The 22,505-nt window shown below is 36.7% G+C and overlaps 23 non-coding genes and 1 pseudogene across 23 annotated transcripts; all 24 read right to left on the bottom strand.

The window, feature by feature from the left end:
- Positions 1 to 724: 724 nt before the first annotated feature.
- LOC125784008 (5S ribosomal RNA) lies at positions 725 to 843 on the bottom strand. Its single transcript, XR_007426728.1, has one exon. It is a non-coding gene; the product is annotated as a 5S ribosomal RNA (ribosomal RNA).
- A 795-nt stretch (positions 844 to 1,638) lies between these two features.
- Positions 1,639 to 1,757, bottom strand: LOC125783206 (5S ribosomal RNA). Its single transcript, XR_007425940.1, has one exon. It is a non-coding gene; the product is annotated as a 5S ribosomal RNA (ribosomal RNA).
- Positions 1,758 to 2,560: 803 nt separating this feature from the next.
- Positions 2,561 to 2,679, bottom strand: LOC125784007 (5S ribosomal RNA). Its single transcript, XR_007426727.1, has one exon. It is a non-coding gene; the product is annotated as a 5S ribosomal RNA (ribosomal RNA).
- An 803-nt stretch (positions 2,680 to 3,482) lies between these two features.
- LOC125784006 (5S ribosomal RNA) lies at positions 3,483 to 3,601 on the bottom strand. The gene has a single exon (XR_007426726.1). It is a non-coding gene; the product is annotated as a 5S ribosomal RNA (ribosomal RNA).
- Positions 3,602 to 4,402: 801 nt separating this feature from the next.
- On the bottom strand, positions 4,403 to 4,521 carry LOC125783096 (5S ribosomal RNA). The gene has a single exon (XR_007425830.1). It is a non-coding gene; the product is annotated as a 5S ribosomal RNA (ribosomal RNA).
- An 803-nt stretch (positions 4,522 to 5,324) lies between these two features.
- On the bottom strand, positions 5,325 to 5,443 carry LOC125784005 (5S ribosomal RNA). Its single transcript, XR_007426725.1, has one exon. It is a non-coding gene; the product is annotated as a 5S ribosomal RNA (ribosomal RNA).
- An 803-nt stretch (positions 5,444 to 6,246) lies between these two features.
- LOC125783288 (5S ribosomal RNA) lies at positions 6,247 to 6,359 on the bottom strand (annotated as a pseudogene).
- Positions 6,360 to 7,159: 800 nt separating this feature from the next.
- LOC125784004 (5S ribosomal RNA) lies at positions 7,160 to 7,278 on the bottom strand. Its single transcript, XR_007426724.1, has one exon. It is a non-coding gene; the product is annotated as a 5S ribosomal RNA (ribosomal RNA).
- Positions 7,279 to 8,080: 802 nt separating this feature from the next.
- On the bottom strand, positions 8,081 to 8,199 carry LOC125784003 (5S ribosomal RNA). The gene has a single exon (XR_007426723.1). It is a non-coding gene; the product is annotated as a 5S ribosomal RNA (ribosomal RNA).
- An 801-nt stretch (positions 8,200 to 9,000) lies between these two features.
- LOC125784002 (5S ribosomal RNA) lies at positions 9,001 to 9,119 on the bottom strand. The gene has a single exon (XR_007426722.1). It is a non-coding gene; the product is annotated as a 5S ribosomal RNA (ribosomal RNA).
- Positions 9,120 to 9,927: 808 nt separating this feature from the next.
- LOC125784001 (5S ribosomal RNA) lies at positions 9,928 to 10,046 on the bottom strand. Its single transcript, XR_007426721.1, has one exon. It is a non-coding gene; the product is annotated as a 5S ribosomal RNA (ribosomal RNA).
- Positions 10,047 to 10,848: 802 nt separating this feature from the next.
- Positions 10,849 to 10,967, bottom strand: LOC125784000 (5S ribosomal RNA). Its single transcript, XR_007426720.1, has one exon. It is a non-coding gene; the product is annotated as a 5S ribosomal RNA (ribosomal RNA).
- Positions 10,968 to 11,778: 811 nt separating this feature from the next.
- On the bottom strand, positions 11,779 to 11,897 carry LOC125783998 (5S ribosomal RNA). Its single transcript, XR_007426718.1, has one exon. It is a non-coding gene; the product is annotated as a 5S ribosomal RNA (ribosomal RNA).
- An 803-nt stretch (positions 11,898 to 12,700) lies between these two features.
- LOC125783997 (5S ribosomal RNA) lies at positions 12,701 to 12,819 on the bottom strand. The gene has a single exon (XR_007426717.1). It is a non-coding gene; the product is annotated as a 5S ribosomal RNA (ribosomal RNA).
- A 795-nt stretch (positions 12,820 to 13,614) lies between these two features.
- LOC125783996 (5S ribosomal RNA) lies at positions 13,615 to 13,733 on the bottom strand. The gene has a single exon (XR_007426716.1). It is a non-coding gene; the product is annotated as a 5S ribosomal RNA (ribosomal RNA).
- A 795-nt stretch (positions 13,734 to 14,528) lies between these two features.
- LOC125783995 (5S ribosomal RNA) lies at positions 14,529 to 14,647 on the bottom strand. The gene has a single exon (XR_007426715.1). It is a non-coding gene; the product is annotated as a 5S ribosomal RNA (ribosomal RNA).
- A 796-nt stretch (positions 14,648 to 15,443) lies between these two features.
- Positions 15,444 to 15,562, bottom strand: LOC125783994 (5S ribosomal RNA). The gene has a single exon (XR_007426714.1). It is a non-coding gene; the product is annotated as a 5S ribosomal RNA (ribosomal RNA).
- A 796-nt stretch (positions 15,563 to 16,358) lies between these two features.
- On the bottom strand, positions 16,359 to 16,477 carry LOC125783260 (5S ribosomal RNA). Its single transcript, XR_007425994.1, has one exon. It is a non-coding gene; the product is annotated as a 5S ribosomal RNA (ribosomal RNA).
- A 795-nt stretch (positions 16,478 to 17,272) lies between these two features.
- Positions 17,273 to 17,391, bottom strand: LOC125783993 (5S ribosomal RNA). Its single transcript, XR_007426713.1, has one exon. It is a non-coding gene; the product is annotated as a 5S ribosomal RNA (ribosomal RNA).
- An 804-nt stretch (positions 17,392 to 18,195) lies between these two features.
- LOC125783992 (5S ribosomal RNA) lies at positions 18,196 to 18,314 on the bottom strand. The gene has a single exon (XR_007426712.1). It is a non-coding gene; the product is annotated as a 5S ribosomal RNA (ribosomal RNA).
- Positions 18,315 to 19,114: 800 nt separating this feature from the next.
- Positions 19,115 to 19,233, bottom strand: LOC125783222 (5S ribosomal RNA). The gene has a single exon (XR_007425956.1). It is a non-coding gene; the product is annotated as a 5S ribosomal RNA (ribosomal RNA).
- An 804-nt stretch (positions 19,234 to 20,037) lies between these two features.
- Positions 20,038 to 20,156, bottom strand: LOC125783991 (5S ribosomal RNA). The gene has a single exon (XR_007426711.1). It is a non-coding gene; the product is annotated as a 5S ribosomal RNA (ribosomal RNA).
- An 807-nt stretch (positions 20,157 to 20,963) lies between these two features.
- On the bottom strand, positions 20,964 to 21,082 carry LOC125783990 (5S ribosomal RNA). The gene has a single exon (XR_007426710.1). It is a non-coding gene; the product is annotated as a 5S ribosomal RNA (ribosomal RNA).
- An 800-nt stretch (positions 21,083 to 21,882) lies between these two features.
- Positions 21,883 to 22,001, bottom strand: LOC125783989 (5S ribosomal RNA). Its single transcript, XR_007426709.1, has one exon. It is a non-coding gene; the product is annotated as a 5S ribosomal RNA (ribosomal RNA).
- Between the last annotated feature and the right edge of the window lie 504 nt (positions 22,002 to 22,505).

Raw genomic sequence — 22,505 nt, 5'->3', positions numbered from 1 at the left:
CAAAAGTAAAGCAGCTACGGACTAATACAAAGATCTTGCCTCAAAATAAAAGCTCCTTTTAACTTTCACTACAAAAAGTAACCAAAGAAAAAAAGACAAAAACTCCCTATATGTCTTAATTTTTATCTCTTCATTTTTTTGTTCAATTTTCTTGCTCTACGTTTCTTAATCAATGGAATGGAAGCTTCAGATTAGGCCCAATAAAAAAAAAGCCCAATTTAAAAAAAAATCATATTTACAAAGAATATTCTGAGAAATAAATAAATAAAATCATACACACACATTAAAGTATACTTGGCATACATTTACAGAAAGGCCCTGTGTCCTACAGAAGGTGCCTTTTTAAATTTTTTCACCCCTGCCATCCAAACAGCCTGAGTCCGCGGCACACTTGATCCAGGTAATTAAGACCTTCAGGATCACGTGAACATTCTAGACTCAGGTGTGTTAAATCTGAGATCTTTAGCGTGGTAGAGCCCCAGGAACAGGAGTCAGTCGCCCTGTACCTATGTTAAGAAAATAAAAAATAATGCATTTTTTCTTTATTTATTAGCATGAAGAAACAATATCCTCCTTCAGAAAAATGAAAGAACTTTTAAGTGAGTATTTAATCTGTATATGGTTTACTGTAAGTGTTTTATATGAAGAGTAAACACAGTGTAGCCTTGTAAAAAATTGTGACATCATGGACTGAACGGAGTAAAAAATAAAGGAAAGATGGAAAAGCTTACAGCACCTGGTATTCCCAGGCGGTCTCCCATCCAAGTACTAACCAGGCCCGACCCTGCTTAGCTTCCGAGATCAGACGAGATCGGGCGTTCTCAGGGTGGTATGGCCGTAAGCGAAAGATTAACTCCCAACAAGCCTATTTATAAGTCACTCTGAGTCTTTTCACTGTCATTTACTGCTCTTGACAAAAGTAAAGCAGCTACGGACTAATACAAAGATCTTGCCTCAAAATAAAAGCTCCTTTTAACTTTCACTACAAAAAGTAACCAAAGAAAAAAAGACAAAAACTCCCTATATGTCTTAATTTTTATCTCTTCATTTTTTTGTTCAATTTTCTTGCTCTACGTTTCTTAATCAATGGAATGGAAGCTTCAGATTAGGCCCAATAAAAAAAAAGCCCAATTTAAAAAAAAATCATATTTACAAAGAATATTCTGAGAAATAAATAAATAAAATCATACACACACATTAAAGTATACTTGGCATACATTTACAGAAAGGCCCTGTGTCCTACAGAAGGTGCCTTTTTAATTTTTTTCACCCCTGCCATCCAAACAGCCTGAGTCCGCGGCACACTTGATCCAGGTAATTAGGACCTTCAGGATCACGTGAACATTCTAGACTCAGGTGTGTTAAATCTGAAATCTTTAGCGTGGTAGAGCCCCAGGAACAGGAGTCAGTCGCCCTGTACCTATGTTAAGAAAATAAAAAATAATGCATTTTTTCTTTATTTATTAGCATGAAGAAACAATATCCTCCTTCAGAAAAATGAAAGAACTTTTAAGTGAGTATTTAATCTGTATATGGTTTACTGTAAGTGTTTTATATGAAGAGTAAACACAGTGTAGCCTTGTAAAAAATTGTGACATCATGGACTGAACGGAGTAAAAAATAAAGGAAAGATGGAAAAGCTTACAGCACCTGGTATTCCCAGGCGGTCTCCCATCCAAGTACTAACCAGGCCCGACCCTGCTTAGCTTCCGAGATCAGACGAGATCGGGCGTTCTCAGGGTGCTATGGCCGTAAGCGAAAGATCAACTCCCAACAAGCCTATTTATAAGTCACTCACAGACCTGAGTCTTTTCACTGTCATTTACTGCTCTTGACAAAAGTAAAGCAGCTCTACGGACTAATACAAAGATCTTGCCTCAAAATAAAAGCTCCTTTTAACTTTCACTACAAAAAGTAACCAAAGAAAAAAAGACAAAAACTCCCTATATGTCTTAATTTTTATCTCTTCATTTTTTTTTGTTCAATTTTCTTGCTCTACGTTTCTTACTCAATGGAATGGAAGCTTTAGATTAGGCCCAATAAAAAAAGCCCAATTAAAAAAAAATCATATTTACAAAGAATATTCTGAGAAATAAATAAATAAAATCATACACACACATTAAAGTATACTTGGCATACATTTACAGAAAGGCCCTGTGTCCTACAGAAGGTGCCTTTTTAAATTTTTTCACCCCTGCCATCCAAACAGCCTGAGTCCGCGGCACACTTGATCCAGGTAATTAAGACCTTCAGGATCACGTGAACATTCTAGACTCAGGTGTGTTAAATCTGAAATCTTTAGCGTGGTAGAGCCCCAGGAACAGGAGTCAGTCGCCCTGTACCTATGTTAAGAAAATAAAAAATAATGCATTTTTTCTTTATTTATTAGCATGAAGAAACAATATCCTCCTTCAGAAAAATGAAAGAACTTTTAAGTGAGTATTTAATCTGTATATGGTTTACTGTAAGTGTTTTATATGAAGAGTAAACACAGTGTAGCCTTGTAAAAAATTGTGACATCATGGACTGAACGGAGTAAAAAATAAAGGAAAGATGGAAAAGCTTACAGCACCTGGTATTCCCAGGCGGTCTCCCATCCAAGTACTAACCAGGCCCGACCCTGCTTAGCTTCCGAGATCAGACGAGATCGGGCGTTCTCAGGGTGGTATGGCCGTAAGCGAAAGATCAACTCCCAACAAGCCTATTCATAAGTCACTCACAGACCTGAGTCTTTTCACTGTCATTTACTGCTCTTGACAAAAGTAAAGCAGCTCTACGGACTAATACAAAGATCTTGCCTCAAAATAAAAGCTCCTTTTAACTTTCACTACAAAAAGTAACCAAAGAAAAAAAGACAAAAACTCCCTATATGTCTTAATTTTTATCTCTTCATTTTTTTGTTCAATTTTCTTGCTTTACGTTTCTTACTCAATGGAATGGAAGCTTCAGATTAGGCCCAATAAAAAAAAGCCCAATTAAAAAAAAAATCATATTTACAAAGAATATTCTGAGAAATAAATAAATAAAATCATACACACACATTAAAGTATACTTGGCATACATTTACAGAAAGGCCCTGTGTCCTACAGAAGGTGCCTTTTTAATTTTTTTCACCCCTGCCATCCAAACAGCCTGAGTCCGCGGCACACTTGATCCAGGTAATTAAGACCTTCAGGATCACGTGAACATTCTAGACTCAGGTGTGTTAAATCTGAAATCTTTAGCGTGGTAGAGCCCCAGGAACAGGAGTCAGTCGCCCTGTACCTATGTTAAGAAAATAAAAAATAATGCATTTTTTCTTTATTTATTAGCATGAAGAAACAATATCCTCCTTCAGAAAAATGAAATAACTTTTAAGTGAGTATTTAATCTGTATATGGTTTACTGTAAGTGTTTTATATGAAGAGTAAACACAGTGTAGCCTTGTAAAAAATTGTGACATCATGGACTGAACGGAGTAAAAAATAAAGGAAAGATGGAAAAGCTTACAGCACCTGGTATTCCCAGGCGGTCTCCCATCCAAGTACTAACCAGGCCCGACCCTGCTTAGCTTCCGAGATCAGACGAGATCGGGCGTTCTCAGGGTGGTATGGCCGTAAGCGAAAGATCAACTCCCAACAAGCCTATTTATAAGTCACTCACAGACCTGAGTCTTTTCACTGTCATTTACTGCTCTTGACAAAAGTAAAGCAGCTCTACGGACTAATACAAAGATCTTGCCTCAAAATAAAAGCACCTTTTAACTTTCACTACAAAAAGTAACCAAAGAAAAAAAGACAAAAACTCCCTATATGTCTTAATTTTTATCTCTTCATTTTTTTTGTTGAATTTTCTTGCTCTACGTTTCTTACTCAATGGAATGGAAGCTTCAGATTAGGCCCAATAAAAAAGCCCAATTAAAAAAAAATCATATTTACAAAGAATATTCTGAGAAATAAATAAAAAAAATCATACACACACATTAAAGTATACTTGGCATACATTTACAGAAAGGCCCTGTGTCCTACAGAAGGTGCCTTTTTAAATTTTTTCACCCCTGCCATCCAAACAGCCTGAGTCCGCGGCACACTTGATCCAGGTAATTAAGACCTTCAGGATCACGTGAACATTCTAGACTCAGGTGTGTTAAATCTGAAATCTTTAGCGTGGTAGAGCCCCAGGAACAGGAGTCAGTCGCCCTGTACCTATGTTAAGAAAATAAAAAATAATGCATTTTTTCTTTATTTATTAGCATGAAGAAACAATATCCTCCTTCAGAAAAATGAAAGAACTTTTAAGTGAGTATTTAATCTGTATATGGTTTACTGTAAGTGTTTTATATGAAGAGTAAACACAGTGTAGCCTTGTAAAAAATTGTGACATCATGGACTGAACGGAGTAAAAAATAAAGGAAAGATGGAAAAGCTTACAGCACCTGGTATTCCCAGGCGGTCTCCCATCCAAGTACTAACCAGGCCCGACCCTGCTTAGCTTCCGAGATCAGACGAGATCGGGCGTTCTCAGGGTGGTATGGCCGTAACCGAAAGATCAACTCCCAACAAGCCTATTTATAAGTCACTCTGAGTCTTTTCACTGTCATTTACTGCTCTTGACAAAAGTAAAGCAGCTCTACGGACTAATACAAAGATCTTGCCTCAAAATAAAAGCTCCTTTTAACTTTCACTACAAAAAGTAACCAAAGAAAAAAATACAAAAACTCCCTATATGTCTTAATTTTTATCTCTTCATTTTTTTTTGTTCAATTTACTTGCTCTACGTTTCTTACTCAATGGAATGGAAGCTTCAGATTAGGCCCAATAAAAAAAAAAGCCCAATTAAAAAAAAAATCATATTTACAAAGAATATTCTGAGAAATAAATAAATAAAATCATACACACACATTAAAGTATACTTGGCATACATTTACAGAAAGGCCCTGTGTCCTACAGAAGGTGCCTTTTTAATTTTTTTCACCCCTGCCATCCAAACAGCCTGAGTCCGCGGCACACTTGATCCAGGTAATTAAGACCTTCAGGATCACGTGAACATTCTAGACTCAGGTGTGTTAAATCTGAAATCTTTAGCGTGGTAGAGCCCCAGGAACAGGAGTGAGCCGCCCTGTACCTATACGTTAAGAAAATAAAAAAGAATGCATTTTTTTCTTTATTTATTAGCATGAAGAAACAATATCCTCCTTCAGAAAAATGAAAGAACTTTTAAGTGAGTATTTAATCTGTATATGGTTTACTGTAAGTGTTTTATATGAAGAGTAAACACAGTGTAGCCTTGTAAAAAATTGTGACATCATGGACTGAACGGAGTAAAAAATAAAGGAAAGATGGAAAAGCTTACAGCACCTGGTATTCCCAGGCGGTCTCCCATCCAAGTACTAACCAGGCCCGACCCTGCTTAGCTTCCGAGATCAGACGAGATCGGGCGTTCTCAGGGTGGTATGGCCGTAAGCGAAAGATCAACTCCCAACAAGCCTATTCATAAGTCACTCACAGACCTGAGTCTTTTCACTGTCATTTACTGCTCTTGACAAAAGTAAAGCAGCTCTACGGACTAATACAAAGATCTTGCCTCAAAATAAAAGCTCCTTTTAACTTTCACTACAAAAAGTAACCAAAGAAAAAAAGACAAAAACTCCCTATATGTCTTAATTTTTATCTCTTCATTTTTTTGTTCAATTTTCTTGCTTTACGTTTCTTACTCAATGGAATGGAAGCTTCAGATTAGGCCCAATAAAAAAAAGCCCAATTAAAAAAAAAATCATATTTACAAAGAATATTCTGAGAAATAAATAAATAAAATCATACACACACATTAAAGTATACTTGGCATACATTTACAGAAAGGCCCTGTGTCCTACAGAAGGTGCCTTTTTAATTTTTTTCACCCCTGCCATCCAAACAGCCTGAGTCCGCGGCACACTTGATCCAGGTAATTAAGACCTTCAGGATCACGTGAACATTCTAGACTCAGGTGTGTTAAATCTGAAATCTTTAGCGTGGTAGAGCCCCAGGAACAGAAGTCAGTCGCCCTGTACCTATGTTAAGAAAATTAAAAATAATGCATTTTTTCTTTATTTATTAGCATGAAGAAACAATATCCTCCTTCAGAAAAATGAAAGAACTTTTAAGTGAGTATTTAATCTGTATATGGTTTACTGTAAGTGTTTTATATGAAGAGTAAACACAGTGTAGCCTTGTAAAAATTTGTGACATCATGGACTGAACGGAGTAAAAAATAAAGGAAAGATGGAAAAGCTTACAGCACCTGGTATTCCCAGGCGGTCTCCCATCCAAGTACTAACCAGGCCCGACCCTGCTTAGCTTCCGAGATCAGACGAGATCGGGCGATGTGGTATGGCCGTAAGCGAAAGATCAACTCCCAACAAGCCTATTTATAAGTCACTCACAGACCTGAGTCTTTTCACTGTCATTTACTGCTCTTGACAAAAGTAAAGCAGCTCTACGGACTAATACAAAGATCTTGCCTCAAAATAAAAGCTCCTTTTAACTTTCACTACAAAAAGTAACCAAAGAAAAAAAGACAAAAACTCCCTATATGTCTTAATTTTTATCTCTTCATTTTTTTTGTTCAATTTTCTTGCTCTACGTTTCTTACTCAATGGAATGGAAGCTTCAGATTAGGCCCAATAAAAAAAGCCCAATAAAAAAAATCATATTTACAAAGAATATTCTGAGAAATAAATAAATAAAATCATACACACACATTAAAGTATACTTGGCATACATTTACAGAAAGGCCCTGTGTCCTACAGAAGGTGCCTTTTTAATTTTTTTCACCCCTGCCATCCAAACAGCCTGAGTCCGCGGCACACTTGATCCAGGTAATTAAGACCTTCAGGATCACGTGAACATTCTAGACTCAGGTGTGTTAAATCTAAAATCTTTAGCGTGGTAGAGCCCCAGGAACAGGAGTCAGTCGCCCTGTACCTATGTTAAGAAAATAAAAAATAATGCATTTTTTCTTTATTTATTAGCATGAAGAAACAATATCCTCCTTCAGAAAAATGAAAGAACTTTTAAGTGAGTATTTAATCTGTATATGGTTTACTGTAAGTGTTTTATATGAAGAGTAAACACAGTGTAGCCTTGTAAAAAATTGTGACATCATGGACTGAACGGAGTAAAAAATAAAGGAAAGATGGAAAAGCTTACAGCACCTGGTATTCCCAGGCGGTCTCCCATCCAAGTACTAACCAGGCCCGACCCTGCTTAGCTTCCGAGATCAGACGAGATCGGGCGTTCTCAGGGTGGTATGGCCGTAAGCGAAAGATCAACTCCCAACAAGCCTATTTATAAGTCACTCACAGACCTGAGTCTTTTCACTGTCATTTACTGCTCTTGACAAAAGTAAAGCAGCTCTACGGACTAATACAAAGATCTTGCCTCAAAATAAAAGCTCCTTTTAACTTTCACTACAAAAAGTAACCAAAGAAAAAAAGACAAAAACTCCCTATATGTCTTAATTTTTATCTCTTCATTTTTTTTTTCAATTTTCTTGCTCTACGTTTCTTACTCAATAGAATGGAAGCTTCAGATTAGGCCCAATAAAAAAAAGCCCAATTAAAAAAAATCATATTTACAAAGAATATTCTGAGAAATAAATAAATAAAATCATACACACACATTAAAGTATACTTGGCATACATTTACAGAAAGGCCCTGTGTCCTACAGAAGGTGCCTTTTTAATTTTTTTCACCCCTGCCATCCAAACAGCCTGAGTCCGCGGCACACTTGATCCAGGTAATTAAGACCTTCAGGATCACGTGAATATTCTAGACTCAGGTGTGTTAAATCTGAAATCTTTAGCGTGGTAGAGCCCCAGGAACAGGAGTGAGCCGCCCTGTACCTATGTTAAGAAAATAAAAAATAATGCATTTTTTCTTTATTTATTAGCATGAAGAAACAATATCCTCCTTCAGAAAAATGAAATAACTTTTAAGTGAGTATTTAATCTGTATATGGTTTACTGTAAGTGTTTTATATGAAGAGTAAACACAGTGTAGCCTTGTAAAAAATTGTGACATCATGGACTGAACGGAGTAAAAAAATAAAGGAAAGATGGAAAAGCTTACAGCACCTGGTATTCCCAGGCGGTCTCCCATCCAAGTACTAACCAGGCCCGACCCTGCTTAGCTTCCGAGATCAGACGAGATCGGGCGTTCTCAGGGTGGTATGGCCGTAAGCGAAAGATCAACTCCCAACAAGCCTATTTATAAGTCACTCACAGACCTGAGTCTTTTCACTGTCATTTACTGCTCTTGACAAAAGTAAAGCAGCTCTACGGACTAATACAAAGATCTTGCCTCAAAATAAAAGCTCCTTTTAACTTTCACTACAAAAAGTAACCAAAGAAAAAAAGACAAAAACTCCCTATATGTCTTAATTTTTATCTCTTCATTTTTTTTGTTCAATTTTCTTGCTCTACGTTTCTTACTCAATGGAATGGAAGCTTCAGATTAGGCCCAATAAAAAAGCCCAATTAAAAAAAAATCATATTTACAAAGAATATTCTGAGAAATAAATAAAAAAAATCATACACACACATTAAAGTATACTTGGCATACATTTACAGAAAGGCCCTGTGTCCTACAGAAGGTGCCTTTTTAAATTTTTTCACCCCTGCCATCCAAACAGCCTGAGTCCGCGGCACACTTGATCCAGGTAATTAAGACCTTCAGGATCACGTGAACATTCTAGACTCAGGTGTGTTAAATCTGAAATCTTTAGCGTGGTAGAGCCCCAGGAACAGGAGTCAGTCGCCCTGTACCTATGTTAAGAAAATAAAAAATAATGCATTTTTTCTTTATTTATTAGCATGAAGAAACAATATCCTCCTTCAGAAAAATGAAAGAACTTTTAAGTGAGTATTTAATCTGTATATGGTTTACTGTAAGTGTTTTATATGAAGAGTAAACACAGTGTAGCCTTGTAAAAAATTGTGACATCATGGACTGAACGGAGTAAAAAATAAAGGAAAGATGGAAAAGCTTACAGCACCTGGTATTCCCAGGCGGTCTCCCATCCAAGTACTAACCAGGCCCGACCCTGCTTAGCTTCCGAGATCAGACGAGATCGGGCGTTCTCAGGGTGGTATGGCCGTAAGCGAAAGATCAACTCCCAACAAGCCTATTTATAAGTCACTCACAGACCTGAGTCTTTTCACTGTCATTTACTGCTCTTGACAAAAGTAAAGCAGCTCTACGGACTAATACAAAGATCTTGCCTCAAAATAAAAGCTCCTTTTAACTTTCACTACAAAAAATAACCAAAGAAAAAATGACAAAAAATCCCTATATGTCTTAATTTTTATCTCTTCATTTTTTTTGTTCAATTTTCTTGCTCTACGTTTCTTACTCAATGGAATGGAAGCTTCAGATTAGGCCCAATAAAAAAAAGCCCAATTAAAAAAAAATCATATTTACAAAGAATATTCTGAGAAATAAATAAATAAAATCATACACACACATTAAAGTATACTTGGCATACATTTACAGAAAGGCCCTGTGTCCTACAGAAGGTGCCTTTTTAATTTTTTTTCACCCCTGCCATCCAAACAGCCTGAGTCCGCGGCACACTTAATCTAGGTAATTAAGACCTTCAGGATCACGTGAACATTCTAGACTCAGGTGTGTTAAATCTGAAATCTTTAGTGTGGTAGAGCCCCAGGAACAGGAGTGAGCCGCCCTGTACCTATACGTTAAGAAAATAAAAAATAATGCATTTTTTTTCTTTATTTATTAGCATGAAGAAACAATATCCTCCTTCAGAAAAATGAAATAACTTTTAAGTGAGTATTTAATCTGTATATGGTTTACTGTAAGTGTTTTATATGAAGAGTAAACACAGTGTAGCCTTGTAAAAAATTGTGACATCATGGACTGAACGGAGTAAAAAATAAAGGAAAGATGGAAAAGCTTACAGCACCTGGTATTCCCAGGCGGTCTCCCATCCAAGTACTAACCAGGCCCGACCCTGCTTAGCTTCCGAGATCAGACGAGATCGGGCGTTCTCAGGGTGGTATGGCCGTAAGCGAAAGATCAACTCCCAACAAGCCTATTTATAAGTCACTCACAGACCTGAGTCTTTTCACTGTCATTTACTGCTCTTGACAAAAGTAAAGCAGCTCTACGGACTAATACAAAGATCTTGCCTCAAAATAAAAGCTCCTTTTAACTTTCACTACAAAAAGTAACCAAAGAAAAAAAGACAAAAACTCCCTATATGTCTTAATTTTTATCTCTTCATTTTTTTGTTCAATTTTCTTGCTTTACGTTTCTTACTCAATGGAATGGAAGCTTCAGATTAGGCCCAATAAAAAAAGCCCAATTAAAAAAAAAATCATATTTACAAAGAATATTCTGAGAAATAAATAAATAAAATCATACACACACATTAAAGTATACTTGGCATACATTTACAGAAAGGCCCTGTGTCCTACAGAAGGTGCCTTTTTAAATTTTTTCACCCCTGCCATCCAAACAGCCTGAGTCCGCGGCACACTTGATCCAGGTAATTAAGACCTTCAGGATCACGTGAACATTCTAGACTCAGGTGTGTTAAATCTGAAATCTTTAGCGTGGTAGAGCCCCAGGAACAGGAGTCAGTCGCCCTGTACCTATGTTAAGAAAATAAAAAATAATGCATTTTTTCTTTATTTATTAGCATGAAGAAACAATATCCTCCTTCAGAAAAATGAAAGAACTTTTAAGTGAGTATTTAATCTGTATATGGTTTACTGTAAGTGTTTTATATGAAGAGTAAACACAGTGTAGCCTTGTAAAAAATTGTGACATCATGGACTGAACGGAGTAAAAAATAAAGGAAAGATGGAAAAGCTTACAGCACCTGGTATTCCCAGGCGGTCTCCCATCCAAGTACTAACCAGGCCCGACCCTGCTTAGCTTCCGAGATCAGACGAGATCGGGCGTTCTCAGGGTGGTATGGCCGTAAGCGAAAGATCAACTCCCAACAAGCCTATTTATAAGTCACTCACAGACCTGAGTCTTTTCACTGTCATTTACTGCTCTTGACAAAAGTAAAGCAGCTCTACGGACTAATACAAAGATCTTGCCTCAAAATAAAAGCTCCTTTTAACTTTCACTACAAAAAGTAACCAAAGAAAAAAAGACAAAAACTCCCTATATGTCTTAATTTTTATCTCTTCATTTTTTTTTGTTCAATTTACTTGCTCTACGTTTCTTACTCAATGGAATGGAAGCTTCAGATTAGGCCCAATAAAAAAAAAAGCCCAATTAAAAAAAAAATCATATTTACAAAGAATATTCTGAGAAATAAATAAATAAAATCATACACACACATTAAAGTATACTTGGCATACATTTACAGAAAGGCCCTGTGTCCTACAGAAGGTGCCTTTTTAATTTTTTTCACCCCTGCCATCCAAACAGCCTGAGTCCGCGGCACACTTGATCCAGGTAATTAAGACCTTCAGGATCACGTGAACATTCTAGACTCAGGTGTGTTAAATCTGAAATCTTTAGCGTGGTAGAGCCCCAGGAACAGGAGTGAGCCGCCCTGTACCTATACGTTAAGAAAATAAAAAATAATGCATTTTTTTTCTTTATTTATTAGCATGAAGAAACAATATCCTCCTTCAGAAAAATGAAATAACTTTTAAGTGAGTATTTAATCTGTATATGGTTTACTGTAAGTGTTTTATATGAAGAGTAAACACAGTGTAGCCTTGTAAAAAATTGTGACATCATGGACTGAACGGAGTAAAAAATAAAGGAAAGATGGAAAAGCTTACAGCACCTGGTATTCCCAGGCGGTCTCCCATCCAAGTACTAACCAGGCCCGACCCTGCTTAGCTTCCGAGATCAGACGAGATCGGGCGTTCTCAGGGTGGTATGGCCGTAAGCGAAAGATCAACTCCCAACAAGCCTATTTATAAGTCACTCTGAGTCTTTTCACTGTCATTTACTGCTCTTGACAAAAGTAAAGCAGCTCTACGGACTAATACAAAGATCTTGCCTCAAAATAAAAGCTCCTTTTAACTTTCACTACAAAAAGTAACCAAAGAAAAAAATACAAAAACTCCCTATATGTCTTAATTTTTATCTCTTCATTTTTTTTTGTTCAATTTACTTGCTCTACGTTTCTTACTCAATGGAATGGAAGCTTCAGATTAGGCCCAATAAAAAAAAAAGCCCAATTAAAAAAAAAATCATATTTACAAAGAATATTCTGAGAAATAAATAAATAAAATCATACACACACATTAAAGTATACTTGGCATACATTTACAGAAAGGCCCTGTGTCCTACAGAAGGTGCCTTTTTAATTTTTTTCACCCCTGCCATCCAAACAGCCTGAGTCCGCGGCACACTTGATCCAGGTAATTAAGACCTTCAGGATCACGTGAACATTCTAGACTCAGGTGTGTTAAATCTGAAATCTTTAGCGTGGTAGAGCCCCAGGAACAGGAGTGAGCCGCCCTGTACCTATACGTTAAGAAAATAAAAAAGAATGCATTTTTTTCTTTATTTATTAGCATGAAGAAACAATATCCTCCTTCAGAAAAATGAAAGAACTTTTAAGTGAGTATTTAATCTGTATATGGTTTACTGTAAGTGTTTTATATGAAGAGTAAACACAGTGTAGCCTTGTAAAAAATTGTGACATCATGGACTGAACGGAGTAAAAAATAAAGGAAAGATGGAAAAGCTTACAGCACCTGGTATTCCCAGGCGGTCTCCCATCCAAGTACTAACCAGGCCCGACCCTGCTTAGCTTCCGAGATCAGACGAGATCGGGCGTTCTCAGGGTGGTATGGCCGTAAGCGAAAGATCAACTCCCAACAAGCCTATTTATAAGTCACTCTGAGTCTTTTCACTGTCATTTACTGCTCTTGACAAAAGTAAAGCAGCTCTACGGACTAATACAAAGATCTTGCCTCAAAATAAAAGCTCCTTTTAACTTTCACTACAAAAAGTAACCAAAGAAAAAAAGACAAAAACTCCCTATATGTCTTAATTTTTATCTCTTCATTTTTTTTGTTCAATTTTCTTGCTCTACGTTTCTTACTCAATGGAATGGACGCTTCAGATTAGGCCCAATAAAAAAGCCCAATTAAAAAAAAAATCATATTTACAAAGAATATTCTGAGAAATAAATAAATAAAATCATACACACACATTAAAGTATACTTGGCATACATTTACAGAAAGGCCCTGTGTCCTACAGAAGGTGCCTTTTTAAATTTTTTCACCCCTGCCATCCAAACAGCCTGAGTCCGCGGCACACTTGATCCAGGTAATTAAGACCTTCAGGATCACGTGAACATTCTAGACTCAGGTGTGTTAAATCTGAAATCTTTAGCGTGGTAGAGCCCCAGGAACAGGAGTCAGTCGCCCTGTACCTATGTTAAGAAAATAAAAAATAATGCATTTTTTCTTTATTTATTAGCATGAAGAAACAATATCCTCCTTCAGAAAAATGAAAGAACTTTTAAGTGAGTATTTAATCTGTATATGGTTTACTGTAAGTGTTTTATATGAAGAGTAAACACAGTGTAGCCTTGTAAAAATTTGTGACATCATGGACTGAACGGAGTAAAAAATAAAGGAAAGATGGAAAAGCTTACAGCACCTGGTATTCCCAGGCGGTCTCCCATCCAAGTACTAACCAGGCCCGACCCTGCTTAGCTTCCGAGATCAGACGAGATCGGGCGTTCTCAGGGTGGTATGGCCGTAAGCGAAAGATCAACTCCCAACAAGCCTATTTATAAGTCACTCTGAGTCTTTTCACTGTCATTTACTGCTCTTGACAAAAGTAAAGCAGCTCTACGGACTAATACAAAGATCTTGCCTCAAAATAAAAGCTCCTTTTAACTTTCACTACAAAAAGTAACCAAAGAAAAAAAGACAAAAACTCCCTATATGTCTTAATTTTTATCTCTTCATTTTTTTGTTCAATTTTCTTGCTTTACGTTTCTTACTCAATGGAATGGAAGCTTCAGATTAGGCCCAATAAAAAAAGCCAAATTAAAAAAAAAATCATATTTACAAAGAATATTCTGAGAAATAAATAAATAAAATCATACACACACATTAAAGTATACTTGGCATACATTTACAGAAAGGCCCTGTGTCCTACAGAAGGTGCCTTTTTAAATTTTTTCACCCCTGCCATCCAAACAGCCTGAGTCCGCGGCACACTTGATCCAGGTAATTAAGACCTTCAGGATCACGTGAACATTCTAGACTCAGGTGTGTTAAATCTGAAATCTTTAGCGTGGTAGAGCCCCAGGAACAGGAGTCAGTCGCCCTGTACCTATGTTAAGAAAATAAAAAATAATGCATTTTTTCTTTATTTATTAGCATGAAGAAACAATATCCTCCTTCAGAAAAATGAAAGAACTTTTAAGTGAGTATTTAATCTGTATATGGTTTACTGTAAGTGTTTTATATGAAGAGTAAACACAGTGTAGCCTTGTAAAAAATTGTGACATCATGGACTGAACGGAGTAAAAAATAAAGGAAAGATGGAAAAGCTTACAGCACCTGGTATTCCCAGGCGGTCTCCCATCCAAGTACTAACCAGGCCCGACCCTGCTTAGCTTCCGAGATCAGACGAGATCGGGCGTTCTCAGGGTGGTATGGCCGTAAGCGAAAGATCAACTCCCAACAAGCCTATTTATAAGTCACTCTGAGTCTTTTCACTGTCATTTACTGCTCTTGACAAAAGTAAAGCAGCTCTACGGACTAATACAAAGATCTTGCCTCAAAATAAAAGCTCCTTTTAACTTTCACTACAAAAAGTAACCAAAGAAAAAAAGACAAAAACTCCCTATATGTCTTAATTTTTATCTCTTCATTTTTTTGTTCAATTTTCTTGCTTTACGTTTCTTACTCAATGGAATGGAAGCTTCAGATTAGGCCCAATAAAAAAAAGCCCAATTAAAAAAAAAATCATATTTACAAAGAATATTCTGAGAAATAAATAAATAAAATCATACACACACATTAAAGTATACTTGGCATACATTTACAGAAAGGCCCTGTGTCCTACAGAAGGTGCCTTTTTAAATTTTTTCACCCCTGCCATCCAAACAGCCTGAGTCCGCGGCACACTTGATCCAGGTAATTAAGACCTTCAGGATCACGTGAACATTCTAGACTCAGGTGTGTTAAATCTGAAATCTTTAGCGTGGTAGAGCCCCAGGAACAGGAGTCAGTCGCCCTGTACCTATGTTAAGAAAATAAAAAATAATGCATTTTTTCTTTATTTATTAGCATGAAGAAACAATATCCTCCTTCAGAAAAATGAAAGAACTTTTAAGTGAGTATTTAATCTGTATATGGTTTACTGTAAGTGTTTTATATGAAGAGTAAACACAGTGTAGCCTTGTAAAAAATTGTGACATCATGGACTGAACGGAGTAAAAAATAAAGGAAAGATGGAAAAGCTTACAGCACCTGGTATTCCCAGGCGGTCTCCCATCCAAGTACTAACCAGGCCCGACCCTGCTTAGCTTCCGAGATCAGACGAGATCGGGCGTTCTCAGGGTGGTATGGCCGTAAGCGAAAGATCAACTCCCAACAAGCCTATTCATAAGTCACTCACAGACCTGAGTCTTTTCACTGTCATTTACTGCTCTTGACAAAAGTAAAGCAGCTCTACGGACTAATACAAAGATCTTGCCTCAAAATAAAAGCTCCTTTTAACTTTCACTACAAAAAGTAACCAAAGAAAAAAAGACAAAAACTCCCTATATGTCTTAATTTTTATCTCTTCATTTTTTTGTTCAATTTTCTTGCTTTTTACTCAATGGAATGGAAGCTTCAGATTAGGCCCAATAAAAAAAAGCCCAATTAAAAAAAAAATCATATTTACAAAGAATATTCTGAGAAATAAATAAATAAAATCATACACACACATTAAAGTATACTTGGCATACATTTACAGAAAGGCCCTGTGTCCTACAGAAGGTGCCTTTTTAATTTTTTTCACCCCTGCCATCCAAACAGCCTGAGTCCGCGGCACACTTGATCCAGGTAATTAAGACCTTCAGGATCACGTGAACATTCTAGACTCAGGTGTGTTAAATCTGAAATCTTTAGCGTGGTAGAGCCCCAGGAACAGGAGTCAGTCGCCCTGTACCTATGTTAAGAAAATAAAAAATAATGCATTTTTTCTTTATTTATTAGCATGAAGAAACAATATCCTCCTTCAGAAAAATGAAAGAACTTTTAAGTGAGTATTTAATCTGTATATGGTTTACTGTAAGTGTTTTATATGAAGAGTAAACACAGTGTAGCCTTGTAAAAATTTGTGACATCATGGACTGAACGGAGTAAAAAATAAAGGAAAGATGGAAAAGTTTACAGCACCTGGTATTCCCAGGCGGTCTCCCATCCAAGTACTAACCAGGCCCGACCCTGCGTAGCTTCCGAGATCAGACGAGATCGGGCGTTCTCAGGATGGTATGGCCGTAAGCGAAAGATCAACTCCCAACAAGCCTATTTATAAGTCACTCACAGACCTGAGTCTTTTCACTGTCATTTACTGCTCTTGACAAAAGTAAAGCAGCTCTACGGACTAATACAAAGATCTTGCCTCAAAATAAAAGCTCCTTTTAACTTTCACTACAAAAAGTAACCAAAGAAAAAAAGACAAAAACTCCCTATATGTCTTAATTTTTATCTCTTCATTTTTTTTTTTCAATTTTCTTGCTCTACGTTTCTTACTCAATGGAATGGAAGCTTCAGATTAGGCCGAGTAAAAAAAAAAGCCCAATTAAAAAAAAAATCATATTTACAAAGAATATTCTGAGAAATAAATAAATAAAATCATACACACACATTAAAGTATACTTGGCATACATTTACAGAAAGGCCCAAGGTGCCTTTTTAATTTTTTTCACCCCTGCCATCCAAACAGCCTGAGTCCGCGGCACACTTGATCCAGGTAATTAAGACCTTCAGGATACACGTGAACATTCTAGACTCAGGTGTGTTAAATCTGAAATCTTTAGCGTGGTAGAGCCCCAGGAACAGGAGTCAGTCGCCCTGTACCTATCTTAAGAAAATTAAAAATAATGCATTTTGTCTTCATTTATTAGCATGAAGAAACAATATCCTCCTTCAGAAAAATGAAAGAACTTTTAAGTGAGTATTTAATCTGTATATGGTTTACTGTAAGTGTTTTATATGAAGAGTAAACACAGTGTAGCCTTGTAAAAATTTGTGACATCATGGACTGAACGGAGTAAAAAATAAAGGAAAGATGGAAAAGCTTACAGCACCTGGTATTCCCAGGCGGTCTCCCATCCAAGTACTAACCAGGCCCGACCCTGCTTAGCTTCCGAGATCAGACGAGATCGGGCGTTCTCAGGGTGGTATGGCCGTAAGCGAAAGATCAACTCCCAACAAGCCTATTTATAAGTCACTCACAGACCTGAGTCTTTTCACTGTCATTTACTGCTCTTGACAAAAGTAAAGCAGCTCTACGGACTAATACAAAGATCTTGCCTCAAAATAAAAGCTCCTTTTAACTTTCACTACAAAAAGTAACCAAAGAAAAAAAGACAAAAACTCCCTATATGTCTTAATTTTTATCTCTTCATTTTTTTTTTGTTCAATTTTCTTGCTCTACGTTTCTTACTCAATGGAATGGAAGCTTCAGATTAGGCCCAATAAAAAAAAGCCCAATTAAAAAAAATCATATTTACAAAGAATATTCTGAGAAATAAATAAATAAAATCATACACACACATTAAAGTATACTTGGCATACATTTACAGAAAGGCCCTGTGTCCTACAGAACGTGCCTTTTTAATTTTTTTCACCCCTGCCATCCAAACAGCCTGAGTCCGCGGCACACTTGATCCAGGTAATTAAGACCTTCAGGATCACGTGAACATTCTAGACTCAGGTGTGTTAAATCTGAAATCTTTAGCGTGGTAGAGCCCCAGGAACAGAAGTCAGTCGCCCTGTACCTATGTTAAGAAAATAAAAAATAATGCATTTTTTCTTTATTTATTAGCATGAAGAAACAATATCCTCCTTCAGAAAAATGAAAGAACTTTTAAGTGAGTACTTAATCTGTATATGGTTTACTGTAAGTGTTTTATATGAAGAGTAAACACAGTGTAGCCTTGTAAAAATTTGTGACATCATGGACTGAACGGAGTAAAAAATAAAGGAAAGATGGAAAAGCTTACAGCACCTGGTATTCCCAGGCGGTCTCCCATCCAAGTACTAACCAGGCCCGACCCTGCTTAGCTTCCGAGATCAGACGAGATCGGGCGTTCTCAGGGTGGTATGGCCGTAAGCGAAAGATCAACTCCCAACAAGCCTATTTATAAGTCACTCACAGACCTGAGTCTTTTCACTGTCATTTACTGCTCTTGACAAAAGTAAAGCAGCTCTACGGACTAATACAAAGATCTTGCCTCAAAATAAAAGCTCCTTTTAACTTTCACTACAAAAAGTAACCAAAGAAAAAAAGACAAAAACTCCCTATATGTCTTGATTTTTATCTCTTCATTTTTTTTGTTCAATTTTCTTGCTCTACGTTTCTTACTCAATGGAATGGAAGCTTCAGATTAGGCCCAATAAAAAAAGCCCAATAAAAAAAATCATATTTACAAAGAATATTCTGAGAAATAAATAAATAAAATCATACACACACATTAAAGTATACTTGGCATAAATTTACAGAAAGGCCCTGTGTCCTACAGAAGGTGCCTTTTTAATTTTTTTCACCCCTGCCATCCAAACAGCCTGAGTCCGCGGCACACTTGATCCAGGTAATTAAGACCTTCAGGATCACGTGAATATTCTAGACTCAGGTGTGTTAAATCTAAAATCTTTAGCGTGGTAGAGCCCCAGGAACAGGAGTCAGTCGCCCTGTACCTATGTTAAGAAAATAAAAAATAATGCATTTTTTCTTTATTTATTAGCATGAAGAAACAATATCCTCCTTCAGAAAAATGAAATAACTTTTAAGTGAGTATTTAATCTGTATATGGTTTACTGTAAGTGTTTTATATGAAGAGTAAACACAGTGTAGCCTTGTAAAAAATTGTGACATCATGGACTGAACGGAGTAAAAAATAAAGGAAAGATGGAAAAGCTTACAGCACCTGGTATTCCCAGGCGGTCTCCCATCCAAGTACTAACCAGGCCCGACCCTGCTTAGCTTCCGAGATCAGACGAGATCGGGCGTTCTCAGGGTGGTATGGCCTTAAGCGAAAGATCAACTCCCAACAAGCCTATTTATAAGTCACTCACAGACCTGAGTCTTTTCACTGTCATTTACTGCTCTTGACAAAAGTAAAGCAGCTCTACGGACTAATACAAAGATCTTGCCTCAAAATAAAAGCTCCTTTTAACTTTCACTACAAAAAGTAACCAAAGAAAAAAAGACAAAAACTCCCTATATGTCTTAATTTTTATCTCTTCATTTTTTTTGTTCAATTTTCTTGCTTTACGTTTCTTACTCAATGGAATGGAAGCTTCAGATTAGGCCCAATAAAAAAAAGCCCAATTAAAAAAAAAATCATATTTACAAAGAATATTCTGAGAAATAAATAAAAAAAATCATACACACACATTAAAGTATACTTGGCATACATTTACAGAAAGGCCCTGTGTCCTACAGAAGGTGCCTTTTTAATTTTTTTCACCCCTGCCATCCAAACAGCCTGAGTCCGCGGCACACTTGATCCAGGTAATTAAGACCTTCAGGATCACGTGAACATTCTAGACTCAGGTGTGTTAAATCTGAAATATTTAGCGTGGTAGAGCCCCAGGAACAGGAGTCAGTCGCCCTGTACCTATGTTAAGAAAATAAAAAATAATGCATTTTTTCTTTATTTATTAGCATGAAGAAACAATATCCTCCTTCAGAAAAATGAAAGAACTTTTAAGTGAGTATTTAATCTGTATATGGTTTACTGTAAGTGTTTTATATGAAGAGTAAACACAGTGTAGCCTTGTAAAAAATTGTGACATCATGGACTGAACGGAGTAAAAAATAAAGGAAAGATGGAAAAGCTTACAGCACCTGGTATTCCCAGGCGGTCTCCCATCCAAGTACTAACCAGGCCCGACCCTGCTTAGCTTCCGAGATCAGACGAGATCGGGCGTTCTCAGGGTGGTATGGCCGTAAGCGAAAGATCAACTCCCAACAAGCCTATTTATAAGTCACTCACAGACCTGAGTCTTTTCACTGTCATTTACTGCTCTTGACAAAAGTAAAGCAGCTCTACGGACTAATACAAAGATCTTGCCTCAAAATAAAAGCTCCTTTTAACTTTCACTACAAAAAATAACCAAAGAAAAAATGACAAAAAATCCCTATATGTCTTAATTTTTATCTCTTCATTTTTTTTGTTCAATTTTCTTGCTCTACGTTTCTTACTCAATGGAATGGAAGCTTCAGATTAGGCCCAATAAAAAAAAGCCCAATTAAAAAAAAATCATATTTACAAAGAATATTCTGAGAAATAAATAAATAAAATCATACACACACATTAAAGTATACTTGGCATACATTTACAGAAAGGCCCTGTGTCCTACAGAAGGTGCCTTTTTAATTTTTTTCACCCCTGCCATCCAAACAGCCTGAGTCCGCGGCACACTTAATCTAGGTAATTAAGACCTTCAGGATCACGTGAACATTCTAGACTCAGGTGTGTTAAATCTGAAATCTTTAGTGTGGTAGAGCCCCAGGAACAGGAGTGAGCCGCCCTGTACCTATACGTTAAGAAAATAAAAAATAATGCATTTTTTTTCTTTATTTATTAGCATGAAGAAACAATATCCTCCTTCAGAAAAATGAAATAACTTTTAAGTGAGTATTTAATCTGTATATGGTTTACTGTAAGTGTTTTATATGAAGAGTAAACACAGTGTAGCCTTGTAAAAAATTGTGACATCATGGACTGAACGGAGTAAAAAATAAAGGAAAGATGGAAAAGCTTACAGCACCTGGTATTCCCAGGCGGTCTCCCATCCAAGTACTAACCAGGCCCGACCCTGCTTAGCTTCCGAGATCAGACGAGATCGGGCGTTCTCAGGGTGGTATGGCCGTAAGCGAAAGATCAACTCCCAACAAGCCTATTTATAAGTCACTCTGAGTCTTTTCACTGTCATTTACTGCTCTTGACAAAAGTAAAGCAGCTCTACGGACTAATACAAAGATCTTGCCTCAAAATAAAAGCTCCTTTTAACTTTCACTACAAAAAGTAACCAAAGAAAAAAAGACAAAAACTCCCTATATGTCTTAATTTTTATCTCTTCATTTTTTTTGTTCAATTTTCTTGCTCTACGTTTCTTACTCAATGGAATGGAAGCTTCAGATTAGGCCCAATAAAAAAAAGCCCAATTAAAAAAAAATCATATTTACAAAGAATATTCTGAGAAATAAATAAATAAAATCATACACACACATTAAAGTATACTTGGCATACATTTACAGAAAGGCCCTGTGTCCTACAGAAGGTGCCTTTTTAATTTTTTTCACCCCTGCCATCCAAACAGCCTGAGTCCGCGGCACACTTAATCCAGGTAATTAAGACCTTCAGGATCACGTGAACATTCTAGACTCAGGTGTGTTAAATCTGAAATCTTTAGTGTGGTAGAGCCCCAGGAACAGGAGTGAGCCGCTCTGTACCTATACGTTAAGAAAATAAAAAATAATGCATTTTTTTTCTTTATTTATTAGCATGAAGAAACAATATCCTCCTTCAGAAAAATGAAATAACTTTTAAGTGAGTATTTAATCTGTATATGGTTTACTGTAAGTGTTTTATATGAAGAGTAAACACAGTGTAGCCTTGTAAAAAATTGTGACATCATGGACTGAACGGAGTAAAAAATAAAGGAAAGATGGAAAAGCTTACAGCACCTGGTATTCCCAGGCGGTCTCCCATCCAAGTACTAACCAGGCCCGACCCTGCTTAGCTTCCGAGATCAGACGAGATCGGGCGTTCTCAGGGTGGTATGGCCGTAAGCGAAAGATCAACTCCCAACAAGCCTATTTATAAGTCACTCACAGACCTGAGTCTTTTCACTGTCATTTACTGCTCTTGACAAAAGTAAAGCAGCTCTACGGACTAATACAAAGATCTTGCCTCAAAATAAAAGCTCCTTTTAACTTTCACTACAAAAAGTAACCAAAGAAAAAAAGACAAAAACTCCCTATATGTCTTAATTTTTATCTCTTCATTTTTTTGTTCAATTTTCTTGCTTTACGTTTCTTACTCAATGGAATGGAAGCTTCAGATTAGGCCCAATAAAAAAAAGCCCAATTAAAAAAAAAATCATATTTACAAAGAATATTCTGAGAAATAAATAAATAAAATCATACACACACATTAAAGTATACTTGGCATACATTTACAGAAAGGCCCTGTGTCCTACAGAAGGTGCCTTTTTAATTTTTTTCACCCCTGCCATCCAAACAGCCTGAGTCCGCGGCACACTTGATCCAGGTAATTAAGACCTTCAGGATCACGT

This window comes from Astyanax mexicanus, chromosome 18 (assembly GCF_023375975.1).
Source record: "Astyanax mexicanus isolate ESR-SI-001 chromosome 18, AstMex3_surface, whole genome shotgun sequence".
NCBI classification, from domain to species: Eukaryota; Metazoa; Chordata; class Actinopteri; order Characiformes; family Acestrorhamphidae; genus Astyanax; species Astyanax mexicanus.
Note: the sequence above shows the minus strand (reverse complement) of the source record. Positions and strands in the feature narration are given on the sequence as shown.